General features: G+C 45.9%; 1 protein-coding gene across 3 annotated transcripts in view; it reads left to right on the top strand.

Moving 5' to 3' along the window:
• Nucleotides 1–20,867, top strand: part of PPM1L (protein phosphatase, Mg2+/Mn2+ dependent 1L) — a 204,113-nt gene that overhangs the window by 151,701 nt on the left and 31,545 nt on the right. The window lies entirely within an intron of this gene.

Genomic DNA, 20,867 nt, shown 5'->3' with positions numbered 1-20,867 from the left:
CCAGCTATGCCAACCCAAATCAACATGCCTAATATTAGACAGTGACGTCCAAGGGTGAGATTGCGACATGTAGAGTGCATAGGACAGTCTTACTTCACTGTCAAAACACAAGATGTCACTGTGACTTTGTTTGTGCAGAGTTGTTGCGCTGATCAGCATCCAGAAATTCAAATCAACAGTTCTTATCTAATGGTGGTTAGTGGGAATCGCTTTTGCTTCCACAAGTTAGGGCACTCAGTTCTCACCAGTCCCACCAATTCAATTAATCCTGTATGCCCTCCATGAGAGGTCACCTGCAGCTAGGCTGCTCCGTGCAGGGTTCAGGCTGAATACCAACAGAGAGCAGAGATCCACTGTCGCTTCAGAAACGGTCGAAGTTGAGCCCTGTATAGGAGCAGCAGCAGGATCTCAGTTGCAAGCTGCACCTTCTGGTCACTTGGTGCCTCTGGTCACACTGGGGCTTCTGGGATGGAGTCCTTTGAGTCTGAGATATGGCAGTCCTAGGGCACTGGCACCAGAGCCTCACCTTGCAGAAGTGCTGCTGGATGTGGCCTTGCATGCAGTCAGTGATGAGGCAGAGTGAGACAGCTGCCTCAGGTGTCTGATGCTGAAGATGCAGGGAATGGCCAGAGCTGTGAGTGCCATGTGGCCTGCCCTGTACTCACTGTGCTCGCCTGCTGCCCTTAAGTGCAGTGGAATACACTGTCCTTTCAGCAGTATTGGAGAGAGATTCAACTACCTGTATGTGCCTTGGGGGAGGGTGTCGCCTTGTCCTTCGCCTCAGGGGGCAAAATGTCTTGAGCTGGCCCTTCATGCAGTTCTCCTTCTGACTCGAGTCCTTCCCCTCATCCCCTGGAAGAAGGGGAAATTGACTCCAGGGCCATGACAGAAAGCTGATCTGGAGGTTGGGAGACTCTCCAGGACAGAATGGGCTATAGCACTGAGGACTGCAGTACATAATGGGAATTGGCAGACCTCAAGCACCCTGACTTTTGGGGGTGAAATAGGTTTCCCCCTCAAACCAAAGCCACCATTGGTTACAACCAAATGAAATTAGGCTTTTGAGTAGAGGAATACCTGTCTGATGTCTCCTCCAGTTAATGAGCCGTCCCTATTCAATACATATAGGATGCCTGAAGAGCACTACATGCACGGTCTTGTTTACTTACAAGTCAAAATAATAGTAGGAGTACATTAAAACACAGTGTTAAAATACAGTACATTAAAAAGGCAGAAACCTGGTTAAAAATCACAATTATTGGTCAAAACTAACATTTGAACACTGACCAGTTGTGACGTGGCACAAAACCATTATTGAACCAACCAAAGCAAAATCCCCAGTGTAGACACAGCCTAAGAACAAAACATAAAGCACAAAGGGGTGGCACTGCTTTCATTGACACCCGTGTCCAGGTCTACTGTTCCTCTAAATTAAATTATGCAATCCAGATTGTTTTCCTTTGCTCCTTAAACATAACTTTGGAAGCTCAGAAAGCGCCGTTTTAAAAAGCTGCCTCTTGTATTCTCCTACATGTTAAAGGACTTAATGTAAGCAATCTTTATATTGAGGTGCCCTGCAGCCAGCAGGAGAGTGGACAGTTATTTATGGCTACCCTGATGAAATTAGCTGCTTATCTGATATATGGCTTTGCTACTGATGTGTGTTAGTCCTTCATAAAACCTGATTGCTGGAGCCTAGGGATAATATGGCTGTGGTTGAAACAATTTGTCAAATACAATATCCAATCCTGAAGGGGTTTTTCTAGCAGATGGGCCCTGTTAATGCTTCTGCTCACTAAGCGATCAAGAGATGTCTGCAGCATCTACAAACTAGTCATTATTTATACCGCTTGTGATGGATCTGCTAATTAAATCCCTTGAGGTGACTCAAGAACTTACCAGATGGGACTTTGCTTAAGACTGATGCTTGTTGGAAACTGGGAGAGAAGATGTGTTTGTCGTGTCCTGGTCCATCTAACATTTATGTGTGCATGTGTGTTTTCCTTCAAACATTGCAGAGCTTAATTTGAGGAAGCCTACAGCCAGAATATAGGGATGTGGGTAGCGCTGTGGTTTAAACCACTGAGCCTAGGGCTTGCCGATCAGAAGGTCGGCAGTTCAAATCCCCGTGACAGGGTGAGCTCCCGTTGCTCGGTCCCAGCTCCTGCCAACCTAGCAGTTCAAAAGCACTGCAAAGTGCAAGTAGATAAATAGGTATCGCTCTGGTGGGAAGGTAAACAGTGTTTCTGTGCGCTGCTCTGATTTTGCCAGAAGCAGCTTAGTCATGCTGGCCACATGACCCGGAAAAACTGTCTGCAGACAAACATCGGCTCCCTCAGCCAGTAAAGCAAGAGGAGTGCCGCAATCCCAGAGTCGTTCGTGACTGGACTTAACTGTCAGGGGTCCTTTACCTGTACCTTTTACAACTAGAATTGTGGTAAATAGACATAAGGATGTGGGAAATCATTACAGAACAGCCAGAATTCAGTTTCTGGCCAGCATGATTGCAGTGGTCAGAGTATTGGACTAAGTCACAAGTCATGCTGGTTGAGGATAATGGCAGCTGTAGTCCTAAACATCTTCAGCAGGTTGGTGAGAGCTGTCTTATAGATGGAATATATGATTTTCTGTATACCCTGTAGTAATAAAGGGGCTACTAAAAATTCCATGCAAATTCAGGTAGAGGCCTGGAATTCAGAAAGGGGATCTGCAGTATTCTCAAGAGAGCTGACCCCCTTTTCACTCTTGTCCCCTCCACTTGGCTACAGCCAAAAAATTGAGCCAAGAGTTCAGTGGCTTTCCGCCTGCGACCTCTTCTCAGTGCCAGGAATTAATCCAGGAATATACAAAGGAATGCAGAGGCGGCTGCTTCTGAATCTTGACTGGTGCCATTTCCTTACCCTTGAATAGCCACACCTTAGCCCCAGATCTCTGGGTTAAGGGGCAGTTCACATGGGCTAGACAGCATGGCTCCCTCTGTATAAAATGTGAAGGAAGCCCATTTTGTGTGCTTTGGAAAAAACACTTGCACTACTTAAAATCCGACACACTGTCACATCTTGAATACATTAAAAGCAGTTCTTCCAAAACCTTCAGTAGAGGGCCCAGTTTTCCACAGATACATGTGTTCTCTGCCTTTCTTCCTTTACACGTACGTAATTAGTAAAGTCAGCCATTGCAGCATATTCCTACATTCTTGTAAATCTGCCCATCTCCAATACTTTGCTTAAATAACTTGCTGCTGCCATATATGAAATTGTTTCATATATCTGAGCTTTAGCTTCCCCTTCCCATCTGTAAATGTGGGGGAAATCAACCATTCTGCATTCAAATTAGCAACGTTATTTATGTTGAGAGAATACAATGTGTACATTAAGGATGCTAACTTGATGCACACAATCCCTACTCCCAGTATCCTGTCCCTTGGTGTGCACATTTCATGTTTCTTTCAGACCTTTGTGCATTGGTTGTGAAGGTTTAGAGGAGGCATATTTAACACATTCAATCAAAGCCTGTTAGACACTTCCACAGTCAAGAATTTGGCTTTATCAAGATTTCCAAGAGCTCCAATGATGGAATATTGCATCTAGCATGGCCGTAAATTGTTGGCTAGATGGTACTGAATTTGTCCAGGTATAGACACCATCTGCTGGTGAAACTGTAGGATGCTAAGAGCTCTTCCATAGGTGGTGGGTGTGCCCAAATCTCTCTCTCTCCCTCACCCCACCTCTTTAGGGGGAAAGAACTTCTCCACTTATATGTATACATCTCCAAGTGCTTCAGGATGACATCTTTTCAAACATTCTGGAAAAAAAGACTCACTAAATATTGCTGCAAACACAACCATAGCCAACTGATGTTGAGGAACCGTAACTCTCTCAATTAAGAACTAGGAAGAATATCAAAATGAAGACAACCTTTTCTATTAAATTGAGACCAAGCATGAAAGTTAGAGATTGGTCTCCACTTATTAGGTACTATGAGCTTTAGAAGAAGAGATTATCGTGCACTTATTTTTAGTAATGTCAGGACCTTATTTGAATTCCCCTTTTCTCTCTCTTCTGTTCTGAACCGCATTGAACTCTGCTGCTATCTTGAAATGTATTCTGATGCCTCACATGGAATTAATTAATAAAGGCTGGGCTCTAAAGATTGACCTTAGAATCACTGTGATGCTTACGTAAACCCAATTGGTCTTTTTGAGTCCTCTCCCATGACACGTGGCAAAACGTATTTTGAAATTCCCTCCAGTTTAAGAAATGCTTTGCCATGTGGCATGGAGAAGACAGCTCTTCAAGAAACACAAAGGCTGTTTGTTTGTGTCGGTCTACTTTTGCAGTTTTGGAGAGGCGGTTAACGCCACATAGTCTCTAGTTTTAGAAAGCAACCGGGCCAAAGTATATCTTATACATCAAATAAAGTTACTCTGGTCCATAGACTCCTGGTTTTTTGATTGGAAAGTCACTTTAGGACAGAGTAATTGAGAGCAGAGAAGTGACAGAGAGTCACCAGCATGCTTTCACACAAACACATGTTGGGCTATAGTTACACAGATTTGCTTATAATATGTTGTTTGGTCCTCAGTGTTGTTTCCAAAATCTAGAGTGTCTGGTACTTCCCTTTCTAAAAAATGTAGGTCCCAAAACATCTGTAGGGCACCATGTCAACTATTTCTTCTTTAGTCTTATAGCCATAAAGAGAGAGGGCATCAAACCCCTGTGTTTTAAGGGGGAAAGGCACATAGTGTAATAAAGATTCTTGTGAACCCACCTTTTCCTCTACCTTGGAAATCGTAGGCCTTTGCATCCATGTCCAGAAGAAGTAAGGTGTTGGTTCTCTATCTCTGGCATTTATTAGTGCTGCCGAAACACAAACATGTTTTCCTTTAGATGATTGTTTTGCTGGCGTCTTCAAAGCAAAGGAGTACTGTAGATACAAACCCTGAAATGTTCTTGGCACTGGGGGTTAGGGGATCTGTTATTTGTCTGAAAACAGTAAGATAATGGAAATTCCAATGGATAACTATAACCTCAGGCAGTCCTCCTTTTCTAAGTCTGGGGTGGTTCCATAGTTGGCTGCCTACCGAGATTCCTAAGAAGAATTTTTGGAGGCGGGGGAGTTAATGTCAATTTTTCTACCCAAATGTGTGATCTATTTATTTTTTTACTTTAATGATTACCATAATACATGGCTGCTTTATTTCACAAGATATTAATAGTTTAATCTGTTTGTCAGAGCTGCCTCCAGGTCCCAGCTCACAGAGGACCAACGCTAGGCTGTAGTTATGTACAAAAGTCTTTATTGAGGTTCAGTTTCCATTTTAAATCCGCAGCGCGCAGCTCTACGTCTCGACCTTAGACCGGCGAAGTCCCGTCTGAGTCTCCGCCCCTTCCACACCAGTTTAACACTCTCGCTTTGCTCCACCTCTTCCTAAGTTCCTTTCTCCTCTGGGCCCTCCTGCCCGCTAGGGTTTCATCCTTTCTGGACTCCTCTGACGCTGACCCTGATGATTCTTCCCCCTCCTTCCGACGGGCTTTAGGACCTGGTTCCCTATCCGGGCTACCTTCTGTGCCGCTCGCCTGTACATTTGAACTTGGCGCGCGCGCCCAGCCTGCAACTTTCCTCTTGACCGTTCCCTCGCTCTCCGATGGAGGCGTGGCCAACCCTGACTCATCTTCTCTCGCTGGTGGTGCATATGTGGGCTCTGATACCTGGGACTCCTCCCCCCCACTACGCTCTGGTGGGGAAGCTGGTCCTGATTTCCAACTGCTGCTCTGGGAGTCCCCGCTGGCCCCTTGCTTCTGGGGTGTCCCCCTTGGGTCCCCCCTTGCCCTGCCCATCGGCGCCCCCTTCTGTGAATCTTCCGATTCGCTGGAGAGGCTCATGGAATCTGTCAGGCTGCTGTCATCTTCTCCTACGCTGCCCTCGGATTGCTCCCCCTCGCTCTCCATCTCCTCTCCTCCCTGCGCTCCCGCTTTTGGAATATTCTTCATCAGGAATCTTATGAATGCGATGGCATCTGTGTTATTATACAGAAAAGTGGTAGCAATTAGCCTAATGCTTAAACGGTCTGTGGAATGGACCGACTTACTGAGAAATGCGGGTGGCACTGTGGTCTAAATCACTGAGCCTCTTGGGCTTGCCAATTGGAAGGTCGGCAGTTAGGATCCCCATAATGGAGTGAGCTCCCGTTACTCTGTCCCAGCTCCTGCCAACCTAGCAGTTCGAAAGCACACCAGTGCCAGTAGATAAATAGGTACCACTGTGGCGGGAAGGTAAACAGCATTTCTATGCACTCTGGCTTCTGTCATGGTGTTCTGTTGCACCAGAAGCAGTTTGGTCATGCTAGCCACATGACCTGGAAAGCTGACTGTGGACAAACGCCTGCTCCCTCAGCCTGAAAGCGAGATGAGTGCCGCAACCCCATAGTCGCCTTCGACTAGCTTTAGCCATCCAGGGGTCCTTTACCTTTTTACCTTTTACTGAGAAACAATGACTTAGTTTAACTGATTGTTATTAGTAATTTGCAGGCTGATTTGGTGGATCAGAAGTAACTAGGGCCGCACCAGTGATTTGGATTGTGCTATCACTGTAAAAAAAAACTGCCCATAACTGGAAAAGGGGATAGTGCTTTTCTCACACTAACTTACTGATATGGGGATGAATCGTATCTCAGTGGTAGAGCATCTGCTTTTCATGCAGAAGGTCTCAGGTTTCATTCCCAGAATCTCCAGGTAAGACTGGGAATGTCTGCTGTCTGAAAACAGTAGAGAGTCATTGCCAGTCAGTGCCAACAGTACTGAACTAGATGGACCAGTGGCCTGATTTGGTATGCAAGTCAGCTTCTTATGTTCCTGTAATTTATAAACGAAGCATTACTTCCAGCCTTGCTATCTAGCCTCTCCTCTCCTCTTGTGGTCAACTGCCATCTTTATGTACCATATTCTCCCAGTACCTTTGCAACTTGGTGTAGAAATTAATGTTGCTTCATTGAGTTGTTGCTGCGGTGTGCGTTGACTTGATTTCTTTTCACAAAACTGGGACCATCCTATTTCTGTAGTAGAGGAGACGGAAAGTACCGTATTTTTTGCACTATAACACTCACTTGTTTCCTCCTAGAAAGTACGGGGAAATGTCTGTGCGTGTTATGGAGCGAATGCCTGCGGGTGGCAGGGGGGATCTGCTGCAGTCGTGAGCAGAGGATCCATGGTTCCCCTTCCTTCCCTCCTCCGTGGTTACAAAGCATGGATCCACATGGATCCTCAGGATTTTTGCATTGAGCGACTCAGTGGGACGCAGGTGGCGCTGTGGGTTAAAGCCTCAGCGCCTAGGACTTGCCGATCGAAAGGTCGGCGGTTCGAATCCCTGTGGCGGGGTGCGCTCCCGCTGCTCGGTCCCAGCGCCTGCCAACCTAGCAGTTCGAAAGCACCTCTGGGTGCAAGTAGATAAATAGGGACCGCTTACCAGCGGGAAGGTAAACGGCGTTTCCGTGTGCGGCTCTGGCTCGCAAGATGCAGCTTTGTCACGCTGGCCACGTGACCCGGAAGTGTCTCCGGACAGCGCTGGCCCCTGGCCTCTTAAGTGAGATGGGCGCACAACCCCAGAGTCTGTCAAGACTGGCCCGTACGGGCAGGGATACCTTTACCTTTACCTTTTACTCCAGACTCACTGTCAGATCACATGTCTGTGGCCACAGCATGAACCACAAAAATCATATATCCACTATTTCGTTTATAATTTTCCCCCCTTGTTTTCCTCCTCTAAAAACTATGTGCGTGTTATGGCCTGGTGCATGTTATAGAGTGAAAAATACGGTAATTTGGAAAAAAGATAACCTCTCCTTTTAACTACAGATGCAAGGTGGGATTTGGTTGCAAGCCACTTAAAAAGGCAGATAGATCCATTTACTTTGACTCATCTTTAGCAAGTTGGTATAAGTAACCCATTTTTTTCAGGAGCTCTACCTGTTCACACTGCTGCTGTGAATCTGATGCACAGGCTGCATTTTTGTAATTCTTAATGCACATGCCAAATCATCAATACGGTGCATAGGAGCTTTCTATGGAAATGTTGGGTACTTACATTTCAACATTTGTATATACATCTGGAACATTTCCTCCTCTCAGGGAGCCCTGGCTTGTGTGCAGTACAGTTGGCTGCAAAAGAGTGAACCCTGGTACATCCACATATTTTGAGTGGGTGATTTCTGTGTGATTTAAATGCATATTTGGGGGTCAGGAGGTTCTTCTCAGTCATAATCAGTGCCATTTGAGTCATGGAAGTTTTTCCCTGGGCGGAAAAGGGTTATTGCTATTGTAATTCCAATTCCACATCTGGTTTTGATGGACATGAAATGCAACTTCAGGGTGCAAAATTTAAAATTGGCAGCTTTAATGAATAATCTAAGAAGCATATATATCCTATTGACACTTAAAATCCAGCTGATACATTTTTAAGAACATTTCAGATTGCAAAATAGGATAATGACACAAGCATAATGACACTAACAGCACAATCCTGGGAATGCATGTCTTCCAAGAAGTCCCACTGGCTCAGAGCGGCTCATTCCCCAGTGAGTATAGTAAAGGTAAAGGTAAAGGTACCCCTGCCCGTACAGGCCAGTCTTGACAGACTCTGGGGTTGTGCGCCCATCTCACTCAAGAGGCCGGGGGCCAGCGCTGTCCGCAGACACTTCCGGGTCACGTGGCCAGCGTGACATCGCTGCTCTGGCGAGCCAGAGCTGCACACGGAAACGCCGTTTACCTTCCCGCTAGTAAGCGGTCCCTATTTATCTACTTGCACCCGGGGGTGCTTTCGAACTGCTAGGTTGGCAGGCGCTGGGACCGAGCAGCGGGAGCGCACCCCGCCGCGGGGATTCGAACCGCCGACCTGACGATCGGCAAGTCCTAGGCGCTGAGGCTTTTACCCACAGCGCCACCCACGTCCCAGTGAGTATAGTACTACAACCTAAATTTCTCCTAGACTTTGAGTTTAGCCGAATTAGCATAAACACAATTTCAGGACAGAATAGCTTGTTGCAGAATAGGTGTGTTGCGTTACAGACATGAGAATGTGCATTTTTTGAAGCTGTAACCCAGAGGGCTCTAATATGGTATCTTCTAGATGTTGTCAGACTACATCTCCCATCATCCCCAGGCAACATAGCTATTTAGGATGATGGGAGTTGTAGTTCAGCAACATTTGGAGGGCGCTGTGTTGTCTATCCCTGCTATATAATGCAACAAGACGTTGATCTCTACTTTCTGTTTTTGGGAGGTTGGTATGAGCTTTGGCTTTGAATTCATAGAAGCCTATATAAAATATGATTCATATTTGTTTATTGTTGCATTAATTTCTTTGCAGCCATATTTTTAGACAGATGTTGGTTTTAAGTACAGTTATCAGTTAAATCAGATTTTTAAAAGATAAAAGCACTGCTATAAGTCACTTTAGATGGTTGGGGATATTTTGGCTTCGAAAGCTGAAGTGCTCAAGGAACAACAATTTGTAATAAATGTTCATCAATCTGTCACTCAACTCATGCTGCTTGTAGCACCTGTAGCTCTTCATAGCCTTTATACTTGATGTTTACAGCTGAAACATCTGAGTTAATGAGGAGTTCATTTGCTACGTATTTGTGTTCTTTAAAACAATAAATATTAATTCGGTTCCCACACTTTAAAAAATATATATGACAGACTAAGGAGGTGCACTGTCATGAACTAAGAATGCTTTATGTTGATGTTGTGTTTTGAAACCTCCTCTGCACATGATTGTAATGCAGAAAGTTACTTTTTATGGTATCATTCTTATGATTCATAATAATCCTGTCTTGCAAAAGTGTCAGTGGAAATACAAAAGTCTAAGCCTAGATCTCCTTTCCTGCCAAGTCTGCAAGTACAATACTTTAGCCACTCAACAAAACAAACTAGACATAAATTTGCCTCCTGGGTGGCGGAGAAAATGAATATAACTTGGGGAAGAATCTACAGTATACATGGGGTGCTCATCTGGCCATCTGAGAGCAAGTTCACGTGGCCAGAAATGCAGAAATATGTACGTGATGTGGACTGCAACAGGCATTTGGCCATGAATGTCTTGGTAGTATTTGTTAAACTCATATAATATTGCTCTCTCATCCCAGGGAATCCTAGAAACTGCAGTTCTGTGAATGGTCTCCAGTTCTCTAACAAAATTCTCAGGACCCTCAGACTGCAGTTCCCAGAATCCTTTGAGGGTGCTAACAGTTCAAATGATCTAAAACTGATATACACCTGTAACGTAATTTCACCCTTTTGTTGTCATCTTACTCTTATGCCAACAGAAGCATGTGGTATGGCTAATACAAGGCTAGGCTTTAAATGGAGACCCTCTTTCCAAGCTTCCTTGCTCTCTACGGCTTTGCATGAATTGCATGGCACTCTGCAGATTTTATTGTAAGCCGATTTGCTGGTTTAGGTTCGCATCCCACCCTTAATCCATTATCTCTGCAAGCATTTCATATTGCTGCTATATACAGGACTAGTGACAGACTCCTGGATCCTATTCCCAAGCCTGCTGCCAACTACCCAAGACAAAACTTTCCAATTATATGTTCCTAATTTTCTCAGCCAGTCTCCAGTGCCTGACTCCTGTTCAGCATTTAAGTAATTGAAGAATCCCAAATTATTTCGTGGTTAAGAAAACCTGGAACCTGTTTTCTCAATTGCTCAATTCATCTGTTTGTACGATACCTTAAAAGGCAAAGTTGGGGTGTTTTTCAGGGTTTACAGTGGTGTCCCAGTATGTTGGCTGCCATTCCCAGCCCAATTAATTTCAACCAGTATTACAGTGAGATGGTTCTACGTCAAAACAAACAGGCGACTTGTTGCAGCATCTTTTATAACTCCATCAAGGGTGGGGAATCTGTGGCCCACTGAGTGCTGCTGGACTACAACTCCCAACATACCTTACCACTGGCTGTGCTATCTGAGGCTCATGGTGGAAGTTCGATTCCTAGCAACATCTGGAGGAAGGCCACTGATTCCCCCCCCACACACACAAAAGGACAGGAGGGGACATAGATATAGGCTTACTTATACATTACAGGGACGCAGGTGGCGCTGTGGGTTAAAGCCTCAGCGCCTAGGGCTTGCCGATCGTCAGGTCGGCGGTTCGAATCCCTGCGGCGGGGTGCGCTCCCGCTGCTCGGTCCCAGCGCCTGCCAACCTAGCAGTTCGAAAGCACCTCCGGGTGCAAGTAGATAAATAGGGACCGCTTACCAGCGGGAAGGTAAACGGCGTTTCCGTGTGCGGCTCTGGCTCGCCAGAGCAGCGATGTCACGCTGGCCACGTGACCCGGAAGTGTCTCCAGACAGCGCTGGCCCCTGGCCTCTTAAGTGAGATGGGCGCACAACCCCAGAGTCTGTCAAGACTGGCCCGTACGGGCAGGGGTACCTTTACCTTTACCTTTTTATACATTACAGATGTGAAATTAGAAAATAGACATTCTACTCTAAATACATCTCATCAAAGTGAAGAATTCTCTCTTCTTCTTTTTTGCCAAATCCTTTTTATTCATTTTCCAAATCAGCCACAAATTAAGGCAAATTTAATTTCCCCTAAAAAATGGTTTCCCACACTCCGTTCTTGATGGGCCCAGAGTTTCTTCTTGCTGTTCAAGAGGTCTGCTGTTGACAGACAGTTGCAAAACCCCTTCTTAAGATTCTTTATCTGTAGGTTGGACTTGCAGCAGATAGCCTTTCAGTTTGCATGCCCACCCTAGCCCAAACTCCCATCTTATCCTCAGTTGAATGAAAGTGCCCTCTGACACCCTAGGATGCTCCGATCATCTTTTCCGTAAAGGCTGTTTGGGAGGAAGCCCACAAGAAAACATGCTTGCCTCCAGTAGAGGCCGCTGTGGTAGGGCAGAGCCATCCTCCCAGCACCAACAACACTACACTTTACCTGACTGAGATGACCATGGTGCTGTCAAGGTCAAGGCTGCCCAGATGCACCAGTGGGAATGCCAGATTGCCTCCACTGGTGTATCACATAGTCCCAACTTCTCTGCTGCCCAGAGCACAATTTCCAAGCACAATTCAAAGTGTTGGTGCTGACCTTTAAAGCCCTAAATGGCTTTGGCCCAGTACACCTGAAGGAGTGTCTCCACCTCCGTCATTCAGCCCAGACACTGAAGTCCAGCTCTGAGGGCCTTCTGGCGTTTCCCTCACTACGAAAAGTGAGCTTACAGGGAACCAGGTAGAGGGCCTTCTCGGTAGTGGCGCCCGCCCTGTGGAACATCTTCCCATCAGATATCAAAGAAATAAACAACTATCTGACTTTTAGAACACATCTGAAGGCAATGCTGTTTAGGGAAGTTTTTAATGTTTGATGATTTTAATATTCTGTTGGAAGCCGCCCAGAGTGGCTGGGGAAACCCAGCCAGATGGGATGGGGTATGGATAAATAAATAAATAAATAAATAAATAAATAAAATAAAGCTGGCTTCTGGAGGCAGCTTAGCACCCGAGTTTGCTATTAGTATATTCTTGTATTGTTGCTCTTAGGCTATTTTTACCTAGTTAAATTGTTGGCTTTAGATCTGAGTTTACTGTTTTATATTTGCTTGTATAGAAATTGGGGGGGGGGTAAACAAATGAGAGTAAAAGTAGAAGCTGGAACAGTGAAGAAGTTTTCCCCGATTTGGCTAAATTAATTTAGGTTGAGAATTGTACGTCCTCAGGGAAAGAACCTCCTTGCTTACCAGCTGATGGAAGGTTTGCTTTTTGATTTATCAGAAGTCAGAATATCGCCTTAGTTATAAAATTAGTTGGAAGCACTTTTCCATTCTTCAAGACTGAGTTTATTGTAACAATCAACTGCAGATCATTATGAGCATGAACTTCTAAGCGGAAATGAGACGTATTCACGGTACGGAAAGCAATCAGTACTTTGCCATATTGCCTGCAGCCATCCTTGTAGTCGGTGATTCTGAAAACAAAATTAATTGGAATAATTTGAACATTATGGAGCAAAAAAATTAATTGGAATAATTTAAACAATGTGCAGATTGTTGCAGACAGGAAGTACCTAAGGGGGACAGACTGAATAAAAAAGGACCACCCTCAATATATGTTTACCATCAACACCAACGCCTAAGCTGCTCTTGCTACTGCTTTTTTCTTAGAGGTGGTTAATGGAACAAGGCCAAGGCCAACATTTCTGCTTCTTCAAATAATAGGGGAGAACGACTGGGGGGTGGGGGGATGTGAAGACATTGCCTAATAAGTGAATCATGATCTTCCCTATTCCTTATGAGTCAGTGACCATATGCTAGGTAGTTGAGCAAGAGCAATCTGTGAGGGACAGATTGAGAGCAGTGGTTCCTAGTGCCCATTGGGAAGGCAAGGAGCCCAACAGCAGTTGGAGTCAGTGCCAACGGCAGGCAGAGCCAGCTAATTGTACTGTTCTCCCCATCCTCCTCCCTGCTGAGTTCTACAGGGGCAAAACTGAGAATAGTGAGGAGGAAACTCGCAGCCAGAGCAACCTGTTGGACTCATTGTAAGTAAGAAGGCAGGCAGGAGGGGTCTGGTTGAGATTCAGCCACATACTGACAAATTCAAGCTGTGCAATTCTAGCAGAGCGGGAGGTCTTGTGCAACAGTCCTTCTTCCCCAAAAGTTTTTGCAGTAAGGAAAGTGGCAGGAAAATGCACCGGAATTTGTGGAGTCACAGATGCTTTGACACACCACCACCTAACCCTGCTTTAAACAAATCAGAAGGAACCTTCATTAAATATTGTGGGATCACCTTGCAAACGAATCAAGACGAAAGCTCAACGGGAAACACCCACAGTTAGAATAAATGCCTGGATGCTGGTTTGCAAGTAAAACTGAATTAGTATGTCGCGAAATGATGCATGTCTAAAAAGTGTGTCAACAACATGCAAAGTTTAGAAAGCTCTCGTCTATGTGGTATTTAATGGGAGATTTTCTGTGTTTCATGAGCAGTGCACAAAGCAGCAGCTTTGAGATTACAGTTTCTCTCTTGTATTATTTTTTATTAAAAAAATAAAAAATAAAGAAAGCAAAAGGAAGAGTAATTAATCACCCTCCTTTTGTCTTGTGTGAAGACGTTGGTGCTGTGTCGCCAACCATTATTGTGCAGAGGCCAGCAGTCTGGAAGATGGAGAGGCTGCCCGATAGCGGTTCCATTTTTCAGTGATTAACTTTCCGTGCTTTGATACATAAAATGTAATGTCACCCAAAAGATTTGTTAGTCGCCAGCTATTCTTTTCTACTTGTCTTGGGTTAGGCAGGGAGAAGAAGGAGCTCCTATCCATATCTGTTTTACCAAATGCACAGCTACTGAAGTATTTTCTGTCAGCGTATTAATCAAGGTGGGGACCTTAAGGCTCTCTAGGTGCTGTTGGGGACTACAACTCCCATGAGCCTCAGGCAGCATGGCCGATGCCCAGGGATATGTAGTTCAGGAGAATCTGGACAGCCACAGATTCCCACGTATATATTTTATAATCTGAAGATTCCCAGAACACTAGAAAGCAAAAGGGGAATGTATCTGATGGGTAAAGGGGGATATATTCCAATATTCTACACAAAGATATGCATGTTTAGACAAAGAAAGGCAATTGCCCAGCTTTCTGACTGCTGGACACCCATTTCCTAACAACAGTTATGTCCTAAGGAAATGTGTTAGTTTATTTCATGGCTGATCTCAGAAAGGGCTTTGCTCTTGTAGCATTTGAAAGGCTTCAACTTCAGGATCCCAGCACCAGGCCGGCAACTTACCCCTTCAGGCTGGCAACTGGACCCAGCCCCTGCCATCATTTCCAACATTCATTGCATTTGATGCTATAGAAAATGCTGTGTGATACATTGCAGTAAATTGGAGTAAATCGATTCCAATATTTGGTTTTCCAAACAGTGAAGGGCATGAAGGTCTCTCTGGGCAGTGTAGGCATATGGAGCAGGAGCTGCAAAATTCCAGGGAAGGGATAGTATCCTGAGACAGGTAGAAACTGCGTTCCCCATAAGCGAATATCTGTGTAGGTGGAATGTCCCCTTAGCAGAGCCTCCCCTTCCACCCCGACTCACAAGAGCTTTGTCGGGATGGCCTCATTCCCATTACGGCCTTCTTCCATTTCCCTGCTCATTATTTTAAGGGAGCGTCAGAAAGGTGCTGTTCCAGTGCTGATGTTGGGATAAGCATCCTGATCTACAGCTCCTTGCGTGCAGCTTGTATATGACAAGATCCATGGTTCTTGTCAAAAGAGGCCAATGTGGTGGGGCGGCAGTGCACACCTGACCTCCTGACAGTTGGGTCACTGATGGTTACCAGGAAATGGGGGGGAAGGGGGGAGGCCAGACCACAGGAAGGTTGATGAAGTGCAAACACAACAGCAGGACCCCTAGATTAGCACCACACTGACCTTCCCATTCCGTCATGGTCCCAGTAAACAGCAGTGACTTACTTTGTAGAGAAAGAATCCAGTAGCTTCCACATGCCGCGCATGGGCTCTGCCCCTGAGCTATAGCCCATTCTCTGTAGTAGCTCATCTATAGATCTGGCCCACTGTTGGAAGGAAATAAAAGCCCTGCTAAAAACCAAAAACCATTTTTCCAGAAGTGGGCATCACGTGCTGATAAACCCATGGGTTTGCATTTTTACCCCATTTGCAGTTCTTGGCCCTTTCAGAATGGAAACCCACTATAGCATGAGGGAGTAAATGCAACTTAAAGTTGGAAACGTGAGATGTGGTGGTTATTTATTAAAGCAGACTTGGCTATTATGTACACACACACACATATATACACATACTGGTGTTCAAGCTTGAATTCACACCATAATTAAGCAAGACCCAATATTTGCAAGCTTCAGTAATCTAAAGATCATGCAATTATTCACAACAACCCAAGAGAACAGGGGGGAGATGGAGGCAGATTTATTAGTATTTATTAGTCTTAGTAGTGGTAATATTCCTTCCCATAATTACGAGCTACACATTTTTATTTTGGCTGAAGGGATTTTGGCTAGTCATTGTAACATATTTATGTATGTTGGTATTATTATAGATGCCCTTACCTTTGCCTGCTTTTTAAGTATTACATTTGTGCCCCACCCTTACTTCAAAGAGTACATACGACTGCAGTGTATGTTTCTACATCTAATCATCACAACAAGTCTTGTGGGGGATTTGATTGAGAGAGATTTGAGAGAGGGTCTTGGCTCAGTAGCAGTAGTTCATTTGCTGTGCGTGGAAAAGTTCTGAAATCTAGAAGACCTGCTTCCAGTCAGCATAGACAGTACCAAACTAGGTGGACCAGTGGTCTCACTTGGTATAATAAGGCACATTTCTATTATCTATGTCTCATGACTTGCCCATGGCTGCCCTACCTGTGCACATCAGGGACTTGTACCTGGACTTCCTGGCCCAGCTCCAGTACTCTGGCTCAGCTGAACTTAATAGCCACATGAGTTTTACTTTGCCCCTCAGGCTCACATACTTCCGCTTCCTGTTGTACACTGTCATCCCTCCCTCACTTCCTAATTCCAGCAAACTGTGCTTGCATTACAACCACGTGGAGCAAACCCCAAGCCCGACATGGAAACTGGTTTCTAACTGTAGTTTCCCATTCTGAGTTGTGAGCAAGGTGTTGTTGTTTAGTCGTTTAGTCGTGTCCGACTCTTCGTGACCCCATGGATCAGAGCACGCCAGGCACTCCTGTCTTCCACTGCCTCCCGCAGTTTGGTCAGACTCATGTTTGTGACTTCGAGAACACTGTCCAACCATCTCGTCCTCTCGTTCTGAGGACCCCTCAGAAAATATGGGGGGAAGACTTCCTTATCCCCTAGGAGTTGGTGCAGCTGCTGTAAAGTAAGTTAGCCTGAGAGGCAATGATTGGCCCAAGGTCACCCAGTGAGCTTTGGAGTCAAGTGCGGGGATCAACACTCTCTAACCATTACACCCAACTGGGTCTCTCTACTACACCACACGTACTGAGCTAAAATGCAGAAAAGTGCAAATATGTTGCTTGGGTCCATAACATGTCAGGAGCAGCATCTACAACAGGGTGACTCAAGCCACATTTTTCCTTTCTAAATGTTCTGTCACTGGGTGGAGAAAGTGGAAGAATCAAACCTAGTTTTTTAGTTATGCCGATTAGCATGTGGCTGCTACCTGCAGCCATGATAGTTTTTCAGAATGTACTGCCCTATTCCAAAATGTGCAAGTTTTAAGGGAAGTAATCCTGGCTCCAAGGTATGGATGTCAGAAAATTCTAACGAAAATGGAAAAGGAAGTAGGAATTGCTGCAGTTTGTGTGTTTGTGTGGCCAGGATCGAAAGAGAATGCAATCAGTATTTATTTGTATCATTTACGAATAATAATTAGTGGTAGGATTTGTTGTTGTTTTTAAAAAGGAACATACTTTCAGTGTTTACACTGAAATGAATGTAAGTTGCATAACTTCAGTTAAATAGCAGAAAGCGAGATAAATGACATAGTATTTGGCAGAAGCTGAACTGCAGCAGAACAGAAACAGGCTGCTTGTGATCAATACAGGCCAGAATGGAAATTGCTGCTCTCTCATGTCCCTGCTTCAAGGGGGAGGGATGGAAACAGGAGTGGGCAATGGAATAGCCTGCCAGCAGAACACAACAAATTGAAATACTGGATATTTAATACTGAAATATTTAGTATAATACTAAAGTTGTACCTGTTTGCAATGCAATTCCACATCTGGTGTGCATTCAGCCCATAGCTCTGCCACTTCCCCTCTATATATTGGTCGATAAGCAGCCATCAGATGTGCGTATATTTAAGTGTATGCAGCTGTGTATTTGTGGAGTTCCCCCCCCCTTTCTGATGGAGGTGGCAAGCCTAGTCTTTGCCAAAGCATACTCCATTTCCCCCCACAGCAATACATCATTTGAGCTGGCACAGGTGTGCATTTTGTTCCTGTATCCCTCTTCCTAATCCATCTTTAGCAGATTTGCTACCTAGATTGCTTTGCCTCCATTGTTTCGTGATTGCACAAACAACTTCCTCACTGTCTGCCAGCAGGTCTCTCTCCTCCCCCACCTCCCACCAGAGTTTCTAATAATCTCTGGTTTAGTCTGCATGAGTTGTAATAATCTCTTTGCCTCGGTACACTCTTCATTGTTCAGGTAGGCATCTGTTTTTCTCCATGCTGCTTAATCTGGCACTAAAACCATTTCCATCTTCAAATCTGTTGCCAGTTTTAAAATGAGAAAGCCAGGCATGGAGTTATCCAGTATTACACAAGCCCATGGCCTGTGTAAGAAGAGTTTCATAAATTAATAGAGATCTTGTGCCATGTACAAGTTCAGATTTTACAATATTTCAAACGGATTTAAGGAGATCATTTTGATTCCAGAGTTGAGTTAGTAAACAGCACTTTATTAATAATTGGGGCAAAATACTATTGACCCTCATTGTTTGAAGGATACTATTCATGCTACCGTATTTTTCGCCCTATAGGACGCACTTTGTCCCCTCCAAAAATGAAGGGGAAATGTGTGTGCGTCCTATGGGGCGAATGCAGGCTTTCGCTGAAGCCTGGAGAGCGAGAGGCGTCGGTGCACACTCCAGGCTCCAGGAAGCTATCCGCAAGCTTCGCACAGGTGTCCGCAAGCCTTGCGCACCCGGGGGAACTCCCCCCGGCGCGCAGGGCTTGCGGGCGGCAGCCGGCAGCGCGGAGCACGGTGCGCCCCGCGCGCCGGACAGACATCCGCAGCGTGGGGAGCCCTGCAGGAGTTCTCCGCAGGGCTCCCCACGCTGCGGATAGCAGCCTGCCGCCCAGCGGGTGGGACGCCCTGAAGCAGAGAGCCCCGCGCGCCGGACAGACATCCGCAGTGTGGGGAGCCCTGCAGGAGTTCCCCGCAGGGCTTCCTACGCTGCGGATAGCAGCCTGCCGCCCGGCGCGCGTAGCGCCCTGAAGCAGAGCGCCCCGCACACCGGACAGACATCGGCCAGCCCCACAAGCTCGGGGGACAGCGGGGAGGCGCAGCGCCGCCATCCCACTGTTCCCCGACCTGGTTTTGGGGGGGAAATAAAGGGGGGAAATTTTTCCTTTATTTCCCCCCCCAAAAAAAGTAGGTGCGTCCTATGGGACGGAGCGTCCTATGGGATGAAAAATACGGTATATTGTTAAGAAAAAAATGCATTAATTGCATTATGGCAGGTATTATATATTTTATATTTTTAAAAAATGCTAGAAATCCTCAAACCATAGAATTTGAAAGTATCAGAACACTATATCCACCCTTCTTTAAAAAATGTTTTATTAATTTCCCAGAATACAAAACAAATCATAGCAGTTTTGGTCTAGTGCCAGGTAAGTTAGGAATGTTACAATAATGCAAAAGTCTATTGTATAGAGCTATCCATGCCATAATGTTGCACGTTGACAAAACAAAGAAATGGAAAACATATTACATCAAAATGATTGTGCTTGAACATTCCCTTGACTACCCTATGGTGTGTTAAATGCTCTGATAGGGCGACATCCCAAACCACTTTGGGTCATCTTGGCTTCACTCCTTGGCCAGGTTCAACAGGAGATATTTTGAGATCTTTCAGAAATAGCTTGGCCTTTCATCCCCCAGGTTTAGCAATTTCCCCTTGTGCTGCACTACCAGTTTAACAGAGAAGATTCTGAGTGCTGCTGTAAAGGGCTTGAAAGCTCAGAATCACTTTAACATCTCAGGATGTATATGTCTTGAAATATCTCTTTTTGTTCGTCATTGTTTTGCAATGCTTTTTACACCTGCTCTTTCTTTGCAGTACAGTTCAAAGCACACAATGATATCTCTGGCCACTTCTTCATTGCAAGATCTTGGGCCTGCTACTCTGTGTGCTCTTTAAGTACCCTCAGCAGTGACAGCAATTCCCATGTTTAGTCTCTTAAACCATTCCTTTAGAGATTTTGCCTCTCCCCCGACTTCTGTTTCAGGGATTGCCCTCAAACAAATTCCCTGCAGTCACTGTTCAATTACTGTGTTTTTCGACCTATAGGACGCACTTTTTCCCCTCCAAAAATGAAGGGGAAATGTGTGTGCATCCTATGGGGCGAATGCAGGCTTCGCTGAAGCCTGGAGAGCGAGAGGCGTCGGTGCGCACAGACCCCTCTCGCTCTCCAGGCTTCAGGAAGCTATCCGCAAGCCTTGCACGCCCGGGGGGAGTTCCCCTGGGCGCGCAAGGCTTGCGGGCAGCAGCCTGCAGTGTGGAGCACGGGGCACCCTTCGGAGGACGCCCCGTGCTTCGCGCTGGTGTCGGCAAGCCTTGCGCACCCGGGGGATCTCCGCCCGGGAGCGCAAGGCTTGCGGGCAGCAGCCGGCAGCGCGGAGCACGGGGCGCCCTTCGGAGGACGCCCCGTGCTCAGCGCTGGTGTCGGCAAGCCTTGCGCACCCGGGGCTCCCCATGCTGCAGACAGTAGTCTGCCGCCCGACACGTGGGGCGCCCTGAAGCAGAGCGCCCCTCGTGCCTGGCAGACATCCGCCAGCCCCACAAGCTCGGGGGACAGTGGGGAGGCGCAGCACCGCCATCCCACTGTTCCCCAACCTGGTTTTGGCGGGGAAATAAAGGGGAAAAAAAATTCCTTTATTCCCCCCCCCCAAAAAAAAAAGTAGGTGCGTCCTATGGGCCGGAGCGTCCTATGGGACGAAAAATACGGTACTTCTCTGCCCACAACCCAAGGGCCTCAATTTTTAAAAAGTCTGTCTCTGCCTGATTGTCCAGGCCCATTCACGGAGGTAGGTCTGTTGATAGCTATTTCTAAAGGGAATCTCTAGGTCCAGAAGCTGTACAGTGGTACCTCAGGTTAAGTACTTAATTCATTCCAGAGGT

This window comes from Podarcis cretensis (genome assembly GCF_951804945.1).
Source record: "Podarcis cretensis genome assembly, chromosome: 5".
NCBI lineage: Eukaryota > Metazoa > Chordata > Lepidosauria > Squamata > Lacertidae > Podarcis > Podarcis cretensis.
Note: the sequence above shows the minus strand (reverse complement) of the source record. Positions and strands in the feature narration are given on the sequence as shown.